General features: G+C 46.8%; 1 long non-coding RNA gene across 1 annotated transcript in view; it reads left to right on the forward strand.

The window, feature by feature from the left end:
- Window positions 1-375: 375 nt before the first annotated feature.
- Window positions 376-13,775, forward strand: part of LOC146862110 (uncharacterized) — a 52,529-nt gene continuing 39,129 nt past the window's right edge. Inside the window, exon 1 of the long non-coding RNA XR_014978098.1 lies at window positions 376-772. This is a non-coding gene — a long non-coding RNA (uncharacterized LOC146862110). The remainder of the gene's footprint in view (window positions 773-13,775) is intronic.

Consider the following 13,775-nt stretch of genomic DNA (forward strand, 5'->3'; position numbering starts at 1 on the left):
ACCCAGGCTCCCAGAGCTGAGAGCATCTCAGGTCACACATTTCACCCGACTTGGTTCTGTTTCTATTCCACATGCCTTCCATGAACGTCAGAGCCTTGAAAAATGCCAGTCCCTGGAACCAGCCGACCTCTGAGGCACAATCTGTTCGAGTAGAGCTGTGGAACACATTTTCGTGTCTGATGAGAAGCCAGACAATTCAAAACATAAGGCAGAAAAGGGGTTAAGGCACACTCAGGAAGCAAGCGAATGCTGGCCTGAGTGAGTTATGTTTCCGCTGGTAGGCTGGCTGCCAGGAATGGATTGGAAGCTTATTCCAAATTAATGGCGCCTGTGCGCATGCGCCAAGCAGGTTTGGCGCTTAGTACGTCAGAGAAAGGGTAGTTTACAAAAACATAGTAAAACACCACGCCCCTTTGTGCCCTCGGTTGGCATTAAGGATAGTTTCAGCAAGTTTTTAAGTTATTTCTCTACTGATTTCTGTTTAATGCCTATTCGTTTTCTCATTGTTTTTATTTTCGAAATGGCAATAAAAAAAAGTAGCGAAAAAAAAAACGATTATTTACTGGATTGTGTAACAACGGACAGAAAGACGAAGATGATGCGTGCTTCGTGCTCGGTTGCGAAGTCTCCCAATTAGGTAATTACAGTGAAGCGAAGGTTGGTCGAGTGCTGCTGGAAGGAAGCAGATGGGGATTTACCACGCTGTTTCGAACATCAGGCGCTCACTCTTAGCTTTGCTGTGAAACCAGAGCAGTCCATCCATCGTATGCAGGTATGTGTTTATTTCTGTAGGCTAATTTATTTTCAAAATGTGTGCTAATTCATACAGACGTTATGATTCGTGTGAATTGTACTATAGCATTTATGTAGCGCTGCATACCTCAGATGGCTGCGTGAAGCGCTTTGATTTGCATGGAGTCCCTGGCGCCCTTACGAAGTGCATGGTTGGGAAGGATGCTGGTTATACATAGACCCAGGGCTTTAAGTGGGATGAAACAACCTAAGGGGGTCTCTCAAAGGGGCGTGGCTGATGTAATTAAAGGTGTGGCTTAAAAAGACACAACATCTGTGCTTAGAATAATCTGCTGCTCGACTGGCATTTTGATACTTCTGTCATTACATCCACATACAGGGCTTTAAGTGGGATGATAAAACTTGGGGGGGGGGGTCTCCCAAAAGGGGCGTGGCCTGTGTAATTAAGGGCGTGGCTAAAAAACACCCAAGCTAAAAACCTGTGCTTAGCATAGTGTGCCACCCGACTTGTATTTTGCTGCTTCTGTCAATGCGTACAGATCTATAATACAAGTAATATTACACCTACAACAAGTCATGGCTATAGCCTACGGACCACATCCTCTGTTAGTTGTGTAAGATAAATTAGCAACAACTACAGCTTCATTATATATAACATTGAATATGCTTCAGTTCTGACATGATGAGGCTATATAAGACCTACAATCAATCTCTTTGAAATTACATCAAAGGTAGTGAAGGGTGGTACTGCTGCAGAGTTACGATTTTTTTTGGGCCCTGAGGGTGAGGCCAAAACTGGACAACCCGCTAGGAACCCGTCTCAGCACCTGCTTTTTAGAAATGCCGGTGCCCGGCCCACTTAAAGCCCTGGATAGACCCATATGCAGGGCCCCTGGAATTATGCGACTTTGACGCTCCGGTGTTTCACATATAAATATGGATTTGTTTCACACATATATACGGATTTGCCGCATTTGCCACATAATCCATCATGTGTTGCATGATCTGTAGATTTTAACAAAAAAAGAACTCTTGTTTCTAGCTTAAACTGGTCAAAAGTTAACTAAAAACGCAGTGACATGAGTTGGCGCGCAGTGGAAGGCCTTTTGCAAAGGATGATTGGCCACCTTTTTTTATTGCTTATTGATGTATTTGGGTGTTAAACTGACATCAGTGAGGTGAAACCTCCGCCTGTACTGTGTTAACGTGAAAACATTAAAAAACAAGGAAGGAATATTATCACAAACGGTGCCATGTTATGCTACATAATTTGTCTTTGTTGTGGCTTAATTTAGTCAACCCTGTCGCATAATTCCAAACGCCCTACCGATACAGGAGTTGTTGAGCATTGTACACGAGGTTCATAGATGTGCTTTAAATTTGGTGTTGCTGCATCGCTGCAAACAAACATGAAGCATTGTGGAATCGTGTGAGAATAGACGCAGTTGCACTTGTGGATACCTACCCTTTTATTTAAGATATAGCTATAGTTATGCTCATTGGAAGGACAAGATTTGTAACGCTATCCAGAATCCAAGATAGCTGAAATGCATTCTTTTTTTGCAGGAAGTGGGCTCAGCATCTTGGTCAATTGAACTAAGAAGTTGTCCCCAAATATGAGATTTATTAAAGGAGGTGTGAGGTCAAGTGAAGAGCCAATCTGGATCAGAGAGCTCAGGTTTGGTGGCAGGCACAGAGTTGTGATGAAGAATAGAGGCCCTGTGTTGTGAATGGCATGGTGTGCTATGCACATCACTTTGCACGAGTGATTCTTCTTAGCCACTCTAGAGACTTTGGGGCTTATTTACAAGCCTCTTGCGCCACCGCTGCATCACTTTTTCCTGACTCAGCGATGGCGTAATCAGTAAGCCACTTTGCGTCATATCTACAAACTGACGCATTAGTTTCAATGCGTCAGTTTTTAGAGGCCTATGTGACATTATACCTGCGCCAGGTATAATGTAAGTAGGCTAGGCGTTCCCAAGCAAAAAGCCTTGTAGACCTGGTGCAGTGAAATTTACAATATTTCACTGCGTCACTCTACCCCTTCAATGCATTAAAATCCCTACACCCGCTGAGGCAAGGCGTAAGGAATGGCGCAGGGCTTTTTGAATGGGACTCACCTATCTGTTCTGGTGCATTGCTGAAGTTGCGGCACTTTCATGAGCAACTCCAGAAATGCGTCACTTTTGCGCCAACTGATGCGTCAGAATTTCTGATGCATCTGTTAATCCTTGCGCCATGGAGCACTGTATTGTAATTACAGCGCATCAATGGTGGTGCAAGGACATTTGGCGCTGGGGCAAGTAAATTGACGCATCTGTGCAGATGCGTCAATTCCTTGTAAAAGAGGTCCACAGCTTTTGTAAATTAGCAAGTATACTGTCAGTGGAATTTATGATTCCATTACATTTTGCAATTGTTAGCAAACAACAGGTATAAGTCTATGATGCATAGATTTACTTGTTTCCCATAACCAGGTTTCTATTAATTTTTCAGGGTTTGCTTCCATGTGTAGTTATATGTGGCTCTGTGCTCATAAAGCTTCCAAAAATCCTCTAACCCTGACTCACCCTCCCTCTGTAATTGGTAAGTTAGCCCTGTTTAGTCAGCTCTTACAGCTCAAATAACACAGTCTTCATTGCCTATGTTCTCTTAGATGCCCGAACAATATGAGGCCCATTTACTCAAATTTAGCTGAAACATTGTTTAAAGGTGTGCATGTGACTTCTAGCATAGGTATTGCACAGGAATGGTACCCCTCAAAATATTATGCTTAGAATAACTTAAAAATGTTTCTCACATTGGATGTGAGCTGTACATTTTCCGTGGTGGTGTATAGGCAAGACAAAAAATACATGTGCACTTCCGTATCCCTCTCTAGGAGGCACATGGGGTACAAATCAGAAGAGGGGGTATTACTGCCTGCTTTCCATTTAACATTGAAAGTTTTGACAGGTAAAATTCTGTATGCGACTTTCATATACATTTGTTCTTTAGTCACAGGTGTGAGGTCATCCAGGAAGGTACTCATTCGTGAAATTGAGGAAGTGGTCAATAACACCACCTGGCCTTGATATGACACACTGAGACTTAATCACATATGACCAAAAAGTCTCTTTTAAGTTTTTTCACCATTCCTCTTGTGATGCAGCTCTCGGGTCGTCCCATAGTATTCACAACTCAGACTGTAACCAAATGTTCACATACTTCAGGCATGGTATAACACACACCCGGTCCAAGGATAACAATTCAAGCCCCAGGCAGTACGGCTCCCGCCACTCTGTGACCAAATTCTCACCAAGTATGCTGCAGGTCTTAATTTTAATGATGTCTACTATAGCTTTCATGACCATCTCAGGTCCATGGAACGTACAGGTACTCTTACAAAAAAACCTAACCAATGCCATAAGAGATTTGTTTTCATCTCAAGCCAAACCCGACACATTCTAACAACCCTACAGTTCTGCATCATCGACAGCTGAACCCAGCCCCTAGGCGTGGTGAACCTCAAGTAATGGAGAAATCAGGTTAGAGAAAGTTGATTTGAAAATGTTAAATAATGCCGAGGCATCATGCACAAGCATTAGATGAGACTTGGTAACTTGAGAGGACCATGACATGCTGCTAGAGATCTTTATCCCCAAGTACTCAAAATTGGAAAACTTTTCAAACATTGAATGCTCCAGGGTCACCTTTGTGATTTGTGAGCATTAAAACACATATAATTGGTTTTAGAGGGATTAACATTGAGCCTCATTTCATAGCAGAAGACAATCAATTCATCTAAAGGGGACTGTAGCCCCAATGGAGTTCACAATATCAGTAAAGTGCCATCTGCAAAGAGTAGGGCAGGTAATGTGCTTCCAGCCACTTGTGGTGAATCATTTACACAGACTTTTAGAAGCTCATGGGCAACATTTATATACAGGGAGAATAGGGTTGGTGCCAGCATATATCCCGGTCTGATACCCTTCTCGACCACAATGCGATCTGTCAGTTACCTATTTCTTCTCCATCTAACCTGGGCGTAGTTATTGGTGTGTAATCGAACAAGTATTGATAAAATGCTTTCTGGTGCCTCCATACATGTAAGAGCTGCCTATAGTTTGGATCTTGGGATAATGTCAAATGCTGACCGAAGGTCCATGAATGCAACATATAGGTGACCTTGCTGTAAAGTAACTATTTTCTAGTGGATAAGGAGGAATAGAAAGACCTGATAGATCAAACTCACTTTGTATCTAAATCCTGACTGACCATGATAAAGAACCTCATTCTCTACCATTAAGTCCTGAAGTTTTTCAAGGACACGTCTGCAAAAAAGGTTTTGGAGGTTGTCTATTAAGCTAATGAATTGATCGTCTTAGTGAACCTTTTAGTAAATAAGGATAGTTATCGACCCTCCTCCTGGTAAATCAGAGCCTACCATTATTGCGTTAGAAACCGAATTGATGTAGGGAGCCCAAATCTTTGGTTCTGAGAGGAAGAGGCCCTCAAGGATTTTATCAGGTCCAGGGGCCTTTCCAGGTTTCATGGAACCAATTGCTGTCAAGGTATCTTGTAACGAGAATACCAAGCCCTTGATACCCTGATCGGCTTACAATGTATCTGTTCGCTGCTGGCAATGCTATCAGATAATGGAATGGAATGAAGATCTCCAAAGTGTTTTGACCAAATATGGGGTTGTTTGTAAGAGTCTACTGTAGTTTGTGCTTGGTAGATACCATTGGCAACTATGTGCCAGAACACCTTGCAGTCATTCCTCTTCAATGCTTCTATAAGCTCACACCAGTTGACTTACTGCAACAATCTCTTACTCTGGGCTAATTAGAGTTTATAATTTCACCAGGCCTCCTTTTTTGCAACCATATTCCCCTCTTTATTGCAGTGACAAGCTTTGCTTTTGCCTTCCTACAGCCTTTGTTAAGCCAAGGCGTTTGCTTATCCCATGGGAATAATGACTCCAGTATTCAATAAAAGGTTTCAGTTGGTGTCTCAAACAATCTATCATGAGTTTTAATAATATGTGACCCATACATTTGAGGTGAATTACATTGTACAAAGTATTCCATGGCATCTGTGACCTCCTTATAATTACAGACTAATGGTTCCAAATGCTGAACAATATGGAACCTGATAGACCATATATTATTGGGGATAGTAGGCGGTTGGACTTCTAAAAATGTGGGGCCAGTAACAGGATTAAATTGATCATTTCCTTGTTAAATGGAGAGTTTTGCAACCACTATCCGTATGCTCAATTATTCTCATATTCTCTAATGATGGCCAAAAGCAGGTGGCAATCATAATATAATCAATCTTTCTCCTGTGGCCAGGTCGATTAAAAGTAAATGCACCTTTTTTTTCAGATCTCGTTCCTCCATTGCAGGATCGCAAGCCTTAAAGCAGCCAGCTGGATCTTTGGCAGTCCAGGAATTATTTTGGGGAAAGATTGACATGGATACCCCACTTATTATCTTCTAACTCCGTCAGTGAAAATAGAGATAGGACACATTTCAACTTATCAGTGTTTGAGGCTGCCGCCTTAACCAAAAAGAGGTTGACAGATTTCTTAAAGTTAAGAAAATGCATATTCTTTAGAGGAGTTGATTTGCAATTATAAACAACTACTATATGTAGCCAGTTCATTGCTTCATGCTTCTTATACCAAATATAATTCTTATTTTCAACATTGTACAGCTGGAGCATCTGATACGTTTTGTCAACTCTGCCCATGTGTTTTTTGTAGTCCAAAGCCAACTAGGCTTTCGAACTTCAGCAGTCTGACCTTAAATGGGCACTGGTGAAGTAGTCTTGTCATGGATTGTATTAGGGCAATGCACACTACTTTGGCTATGCAACTTGATGGTGAGCAGCCCTTCACACTGTAAAGCACTGCACTTTCCTCAAGTATGCTTCTTACATATCTTTTGTTAAGGATTGGTGTAGGAAGGTGGTGTATTATGTGGTGATGCAGGTTAGGCTTCAACAGTCAATACTCTCACAATATCCCAAAGATGGACCTTGGATTCACAATAATAAGTCCTTAGCTCAGTCCTTGTAGGGTGGCAAAGATCAGTCAGGCTTTACTAGGAACAATGGTTAAGCATTTCAGAGTACCACCATAGACGATAAGTAATTGACACAACTTGAAATAAATCCGACACCAATTTAATAAAATAAAGCAGATGTTTATAAAACTTTAGACTCCAAATGAAGTAAATCACATAAATACAACCAGAGTTATGGATTTTAAAAGACATAATAAATCACAGCAAATCAATGCTGCAAAACATTAGCATTGCGGTCAATGGGAAAAAGCACTAGTTACAATCGGTCACTTGGAGGTCGAGTAGCGTGGAACCCAAGGAGGGTAAAGGTGATGTGGGTCCAAGCCACGACAGCAGGAGTTGTGGTGGAGCTGGTTTTACTGCTTAGCACAGTGCTGGTGAGGAAACAGGTGCAAAAAGCTGTTCACAAATCAACTGCTGATGTGGTATGAAGGTTTTGTGGTGTTTCCTCGAGGTGCAGCATTGGGTAAAGGTGGTGGTTACCGGACTGGCCACAAACAAGCCTTGGCAGCGGTAAGCTCAGCAGAAAGTTATTTTGACGGCCAGGGGAAACACGGTAGCAGCCTGAAACTTGATGGAGGTCAGGACTATGTTTCCCACAATGCACTGGACCATCAACTTTTGGGCGATCCCTGGGAGAGCCTGATGACCAGCTATTCTTTGGTTTCAGTACATTGTTTTTACCTTCGATGTGCAGAGGACTAGTGCCACCAGTCCACGGGAGTCTGGAGTTGGCTTTGGCTCTCAAAGTGGTCCCTCTGTCTGGGGAGACCGGTCTTTGCTCTGGAACGAGTCACAGTCGTGCAGTTCCAGGAAGGTTGTCACAAGTGCAGAGTATCACACCTTTGCTTTGTGCAGATCCTGTTGTCACAGACATAGGTCTCTTCTTTGTCCTTTGTTGCAGGTCAGATCACAACTGAGGTTCGGGTGTCAGAGGTGCCCCTTAAGTCCTAGATTTGGGGGCATTAAGGGTGTGGTTGCAAGTGGCCAATGGGCTACAAGCCCCAGCAGCTAACCGCCCCGGAGTTGACCACATCCAGGGGTGTGTGTCAACTTTTCTACCCAGAACCCTTAATTCTGCCACTCTTAAAAATGGCAGAATCCTTCCTTAGCTGTGTAGACGAGGTAGCCCACCACAAAGGTGTGGCTAGCCTTCTGGCAGTGCGCACCTTTTGACTGCATAATTTTCCCACCTGCCCGGGTGCAAATGTGTCACCTCTTTCCTGCCTAGGCCATTGTTTCTGACTCCTGGAAAAGTTCACAACTCCTGGTATGGGGTCAGATTCTTGTCTTGGCAGCAGCAGCTGCTGTCTGCCAGCCAGAGCACAGAAAAGGCTGGGGCAACCAGGTGGGCAACCTATAAGGTAGCCACCTGGGTGCATGCCACATCTCCTCTGGCACGAGCATAGTGCCAAGGGTGAGGAGGCAAGTTGTTTCATACCAAGCATGGCATATTTTGATGGTATCATATTGGAGCTGGCAACCCCGAGGTTGCCTGGGTGCCTGCCCATCTTATTCTATGGGCCGCTGATCACTTTTAGTAGAATTTAATGGAAAAACTGCTATAAGGACATATAAGCTTGCACTTACATGTCTTCACATTTAATATACTGCACTCTGCCTCCTGAAGTCAGAAGGCCTTCCTTAGGGGTGCTGTGACCTTGCCATTCATGGTGAGGGCACAGTTGCATTGGAGCAGTTTGCACTGCTCCTGCAGTGTGCAATGGCAGGATTGCTATTATCAGGTTACTTGTGTCACTTAGGGTGGCACAAACAGTGCTTCAGGCCCTGGTGACACCTTTAACTCCCATGCCCTGGACACCACTGGTACCATTTACTAGGGACTTATAAGGGGGTTAAAGTCTGTTAGACCTGACATCCTTGGCGTGGGTTTTTCCCCTATCTTTTGCCTCTGCTACCTGGATTTTGATGCTATGCTGGATTTCGTTTTTGCTGGTTTAGATGCTTTGGACACTCTGCCACTGCTAATCAGTGCCAGAGTGTAAGTGCTCCCTGTGTAAAATATCATATTGATTGGATATACCTGATTGGCATATCTGTATCACCATGAAGTCCCTAGTAAAGTGCACTGTGTGTGCCAGGGCTGGTGATGACAGATGCTACTAGTGGGTCTGCAGCGCTGATTGCGCCACCCACCTGTGTAGCCCTAAAATGGTGTCTCAGACCTGCCACCGCAGGCCTGCCTGCAGTCCCCGGAGTGCCATGTCCTCCTGGCCAGTGTCCACACTGACCGGGCCTAACCCTTCCCTTTTTATACACGTCAGTCATCCCTATGGATGGCCCAAGGTACCCCCCTGGGCAGGGTGCAGTGTATGTAAAAGGTAGAGCATGTACTAGTGCAGGTAACATGTTCTGGTAGTGAACAACGGCCATTTTGTGTGTTCACTGCTGCAAGGTTATCTTGCTCCATAGGCTAACATGGGGGTGGCCGGTGCCAATGGCTATCGGCCTATCTTCTCATAGGAACAAGATAAGACATGAGTATTTGATATCCCTGAGCTCAGCATTTAATAACACATCTTGTAGAAGAGGTTGTCTCTAAATCCTGAGTTGGAGGACAGTACTTTTTAGAGAGTGGCTGTTCTCTTGTCTGACCCTTCTGTGTGCATGGGCGCGCTTGTGGATTGACTGTCTGGCTTGCGAGTGACAGGGGCTGGGGATCCCCCGGGAGGTTGGCTGAGTCAGCCCTCTGCTGAATGGCGACATTTGCAAGGAGAGTGGAGGGAGGAGATAGCACCTGGGAGTGAATAGGGCTGTGCCTGCCTGCCACACTGCTGGCTCCACCTCCTGCTGGGCGGCTGACGACTCTGCCCCTCACTCTGAATAGAAAGCAGAAGCCAGGAAAACAAAGTGCTCCAGCAACACCCAGAACTGGATCAGACCGGGCTCAGGACCCACTTGCACAAAGACTTCAAAGACTTTTAGGGGTATAAGTACAAGACCCCTGACAACAGATTTTTAGATTCTACCATCAAGAGGAACCTCTGCTGAAAGACGGACCGCTGAAGAACTAAAGGAAGATTGCCGTGCTGTGTGCTCTAAGGGCTGACCTGTTCTGCTGGACAACTGAAGCTGAGGAGGAGAAGGGGTCTTGCTGTGTGCTGTCCCTACCCACTTGACTAAACAAGACTTTGCTGTGTGCTGTGTCTTAAACCGAATCTCCAAGGGCCTGAGAAGAGCTGGCCTCCTGTTTCGCAACCCAGGGATAGAAAGGTTGCCAAAAACTCAAGACTCTGCTGTGTCCCCCCTGCGCTGCTGTGTGCCGCAGGGACCATGGACTGTTCTACCAAGCTTCTCAACATCTGCCTGTGAAGTGGGCTGGCTGCTCTCTGTCTTGCTGGAGAGTGCCGCGCTGATCCAGGCCTGACACCGGTTGCCGCATCAAGAAGACCGACGTGCTCATCGGCACGTGCCTTGCCGCGACCCGGAGGCCTGAAGCAGATCGAGAGTCGTACTTCCCTGCTCTACGAAGCCGCGCTGTGAGTGGCGGACTCCGGTGACGTCGACATCGTCACTGGGGGCTCGTCGAGGGAGTTGTGGAAACCTTGCACCGAACAGCCCGAGGAGCGCTTTTACAACGAGTGCAGCAACACCGCCGGAGCAACGTAGCTGCCTAAACAACAAGAGCCTACAAACTGATTCATTCTCAGTGAGTATCGAATCACACAAGAGACTAGAGACTATCGTCTTACGATCCCGACCAACCAAGAAAACGAATATTGTGTAAACCTGTGATGCTTGATTTCAACTGCGGAAACTAGATAAAGATATATTAATTTTGATATAACTCACCTGTGTGGTCTAAGTTTGTGGTGTACGGAAGGGGGGATCATTGTGGTGTCTACGTGCAAATACCTTACACATTGCATTGGGGATAAGCCTGTCTGCTCGAGCCAAGCTACCTAGAGGGTGAGCAGGGGTTATCTACCGTGTGTGTCCCTGTACCCTGACTAGAAGCAAGGGTCCCTATTTGGTCTAAGGTGTATACCTCTGCCAACTAGAGACCCCCAGATCTAACATTGGTGGTCAGCGGTGCGGATTTAGAACCAGTATTTGCACTTGACCTGCAGTGATTCTTCGTACATCACTAATCTAGTAAGCAGTTGCATTACACAAAGTTTTTGCGAAGACTATTCTTGGAGGATCGACGAAGCATCATGTCTCTGAATGGAGTAGGTGAGGAGTCGGAATTGCAATTGGAAGTGAAAAAGTTGCTCGAATATAAGAAGGAGCAACTAAAGCAATTCTGCAAGCAGCTTGGATGCCCAGTGAAGGGCGGCGCCAACAAGACGGAGCTACAGAAAGCTCTAAGGGCCTGGTGGGAGGCCAAGAATGGCGCAACAGAGGAAGCTACTGGAGGGGATGGCACACCGGAGCACGGATTCGGATCCGATGATCTGCCAGTGAATAGGCCAGCGTCGAGGGCTGGCAGCACCCATTCCAGTAGGAGCCTTTTTCCAGAGGAGCTGGAGGAAAATCAAAGGATTAGGGCCCATGAGATTGAACTTTTTAAGCTCAAAGCTCAAACGGAAGAAAGGAAACTGCGCCGTGACAGTGAGAAAGAGGCGGAGGAGAGGAGGAATGCTCTCGCTTTGGAAGAGAGAAAACTCCAGTTGGCTCATGAGTTGAGCATGAGGGAGCTGGACATTAAAGCTAAACAGGTGGAGTCCAGTCCGAATGGTGGCAGCGCACAACCAGTACAGGCGGGTAAAGTATACATACCGAAAGATTTGGTGCAGAATTATCAGAGGGGTGAGGATATCTATGCATGGTTTAGATCCTATGAGCTTGCCTTGAAGATGAATGAAGTGCCTGAGAAGAGTTGGGGAGCAGGTTTGTGGAAGCATTTTGAGGCCTCTGGGAGGGATGTCTTAGCACCCTTAGAAGCAGCAGGTACCTTAACCTACCCCACTATGAAGGAGGCCTTATGCCTCAGGTATGGGCTTACACCAGAACAGTACCGCCAGAAGTTTAGGAACTTCAAGAAGCTTGATTCAAGTACTTGGGTGGAGTGTGTGAGTATGTACACGCGTGCACTGGAAGGTTGGATAAAGGGCAGCAAAGTTACTGATTATGTGGGGTTGTGTCACTTTATTAGTTGGGAGCACTTGAGTAGTCTATGTGTTCCAGAGCTGCGCCAGCATCTTTTAGACAGCAAGTTAACTGATCCCAGCGAGCTTGCTAAGGAGGCAGACCGCTGGACTAGCACCAGGGTCAACAAAGGGGTGGTAAGTATGCCAGCCAAGGGTGGACAGGGTCCCCAGCAGAAAGGTGGGGAGGACAAGGGTAACAGTAAGGAGTTCTCTAAAGGGCCCCAAAACAGTTCCCCGGAGAAGGAGTCCCAAGCCCCCAAGCCTAAGAAGTCTTGGCCCCATAAGGGCAGACAGGATAACAGACCACCGCCTACTTGCTATGCTTGTAGGGAAGTGGGGCACATCACCCCTAAATGTCCCAAGAAACCCCCAGCACCAGCTGCTGTTCCGGTCCCAGGGTTAGCTAGTGTAGCTTTGGGAGGGGATTTGATTTCCAGTGGGGAAGAGGGATTAGCTATGATGACCCTTGTCTCTTTAGGAGACCAAGAGATGGTCCAGGATACCTTGATACCCGCTAACACTAAGAAATACGGGCAAAAGGTGACCATCAATGGGAGGGAGATAGAGGCTCTGAGAGACACCGGGGCGAGTGTGACATCTGTCAGGTGTCAGTGGGTGTCTACAGAGCAAATCATTCCCAAGGTGCTCCGCCCAGTAGTGGCCGCTGACACTTCAGTGCGCCTCTGCAAGATGGCGCGTGTTCCCTTTACATGGGGGGGAGTCTCTGGTACCTTGGAAGTCTGTGTCAGTGATGCCTTGCCGGTAGATTGTCTGTTGGGTAACGACCTGGAGAGTTCTCCATGGAAGGCCGTAGAGCATCGAACTCACTTGGAAATGTTAGGACTGCCAGCGTGGATCTGTGTATCCACACGTGCCATGACAGCCAGTAAGGGTGGATTAGTAGAACGGGAGCCTGGAACAATGGCCCAGGAACCTGCCAGGAGAGGAAGGGGCAGAGGGCGCGGGAACCCGGCCCCCACTGTTCCCACGGTCCAGGAGGAAGCAGAACCTGAGGGGGATGCCCTGGAACCTACAGGGGAGCAGGTGGCTGAACTGGGGGAATTGCCTGAGCTGACCCATTGGCAGCAAGAGTGTGGTCCCTCCAGGGAGGAATTCTGCCAGGCTCAGAAGGAGTGCCCTTCTCTCGTCGGTGTGCGGCAGCAGGCTGCAGACCAGGCAGCAGGCCTAGGGTCCAAGGAACATTTGATTTACTGGGAGGATGACTTACTTTATAGTGAGCCTAAGTTCGCTGAGCCCGGTGCAGCCCGTGTGCTGGTGGTACCCGAGCGCTTCAGGAACTTCTTACTGGGTCTGGCTCACGACGTGCCTCTCGCAGGACATCTGGGGCAAGACAAGACCTATCACCGGCTTGTCACCCACTTCTACTGGCCCCAGATGAAGAAGCACGTCGGTACCTTTTGTAAGTCCTGCCAAACATGTCAAGCCAGTGGTAAGAGCGGAGGGAAGTGCGTGGCGCCCCTCCAGCCGTTTCCTGTAGTGAGCACCCCTTTCGAGCGGGTGGGCATTGATATCGTAGGGCCCCTGGATCCCAAGACCGCCTTAGGCAACAGGTTTATCCTGGTCTTGGTGGATCACGCCACTCGGTACCCGGAAGCCGTCCCTCTCAGGACAATCACAGCCCCCGTGGTGGGCCGTGCATTGATGGGGATCTTTTCCCGTGTGGGGTTCCCCAGAGAGGTGGTCTCCGAGGTACCAACTTCATCTCTAGGTACATGAAGTCACTGTGGGAGGAGTGTGGGGTAACGTATAAGTTCACCACTCCTTACCACCCTCAAGGAAACGGGTTGGTTGAAAGGTTCAACCGCACCCTGAA

Source organism: Triturus cristatus, chromosome 2_2 (assembly GCF_964204655.1).
Source record: "Triturus cristatus chromosome 2_2, aTriCri1.1, whole genome shotgun sequence".
Lineage (NCBI taxonomy): Eukaryota > Metazoa > Chordata > Amphibia > Caudata > Salamandridae > Triturus > Triturus cristatus.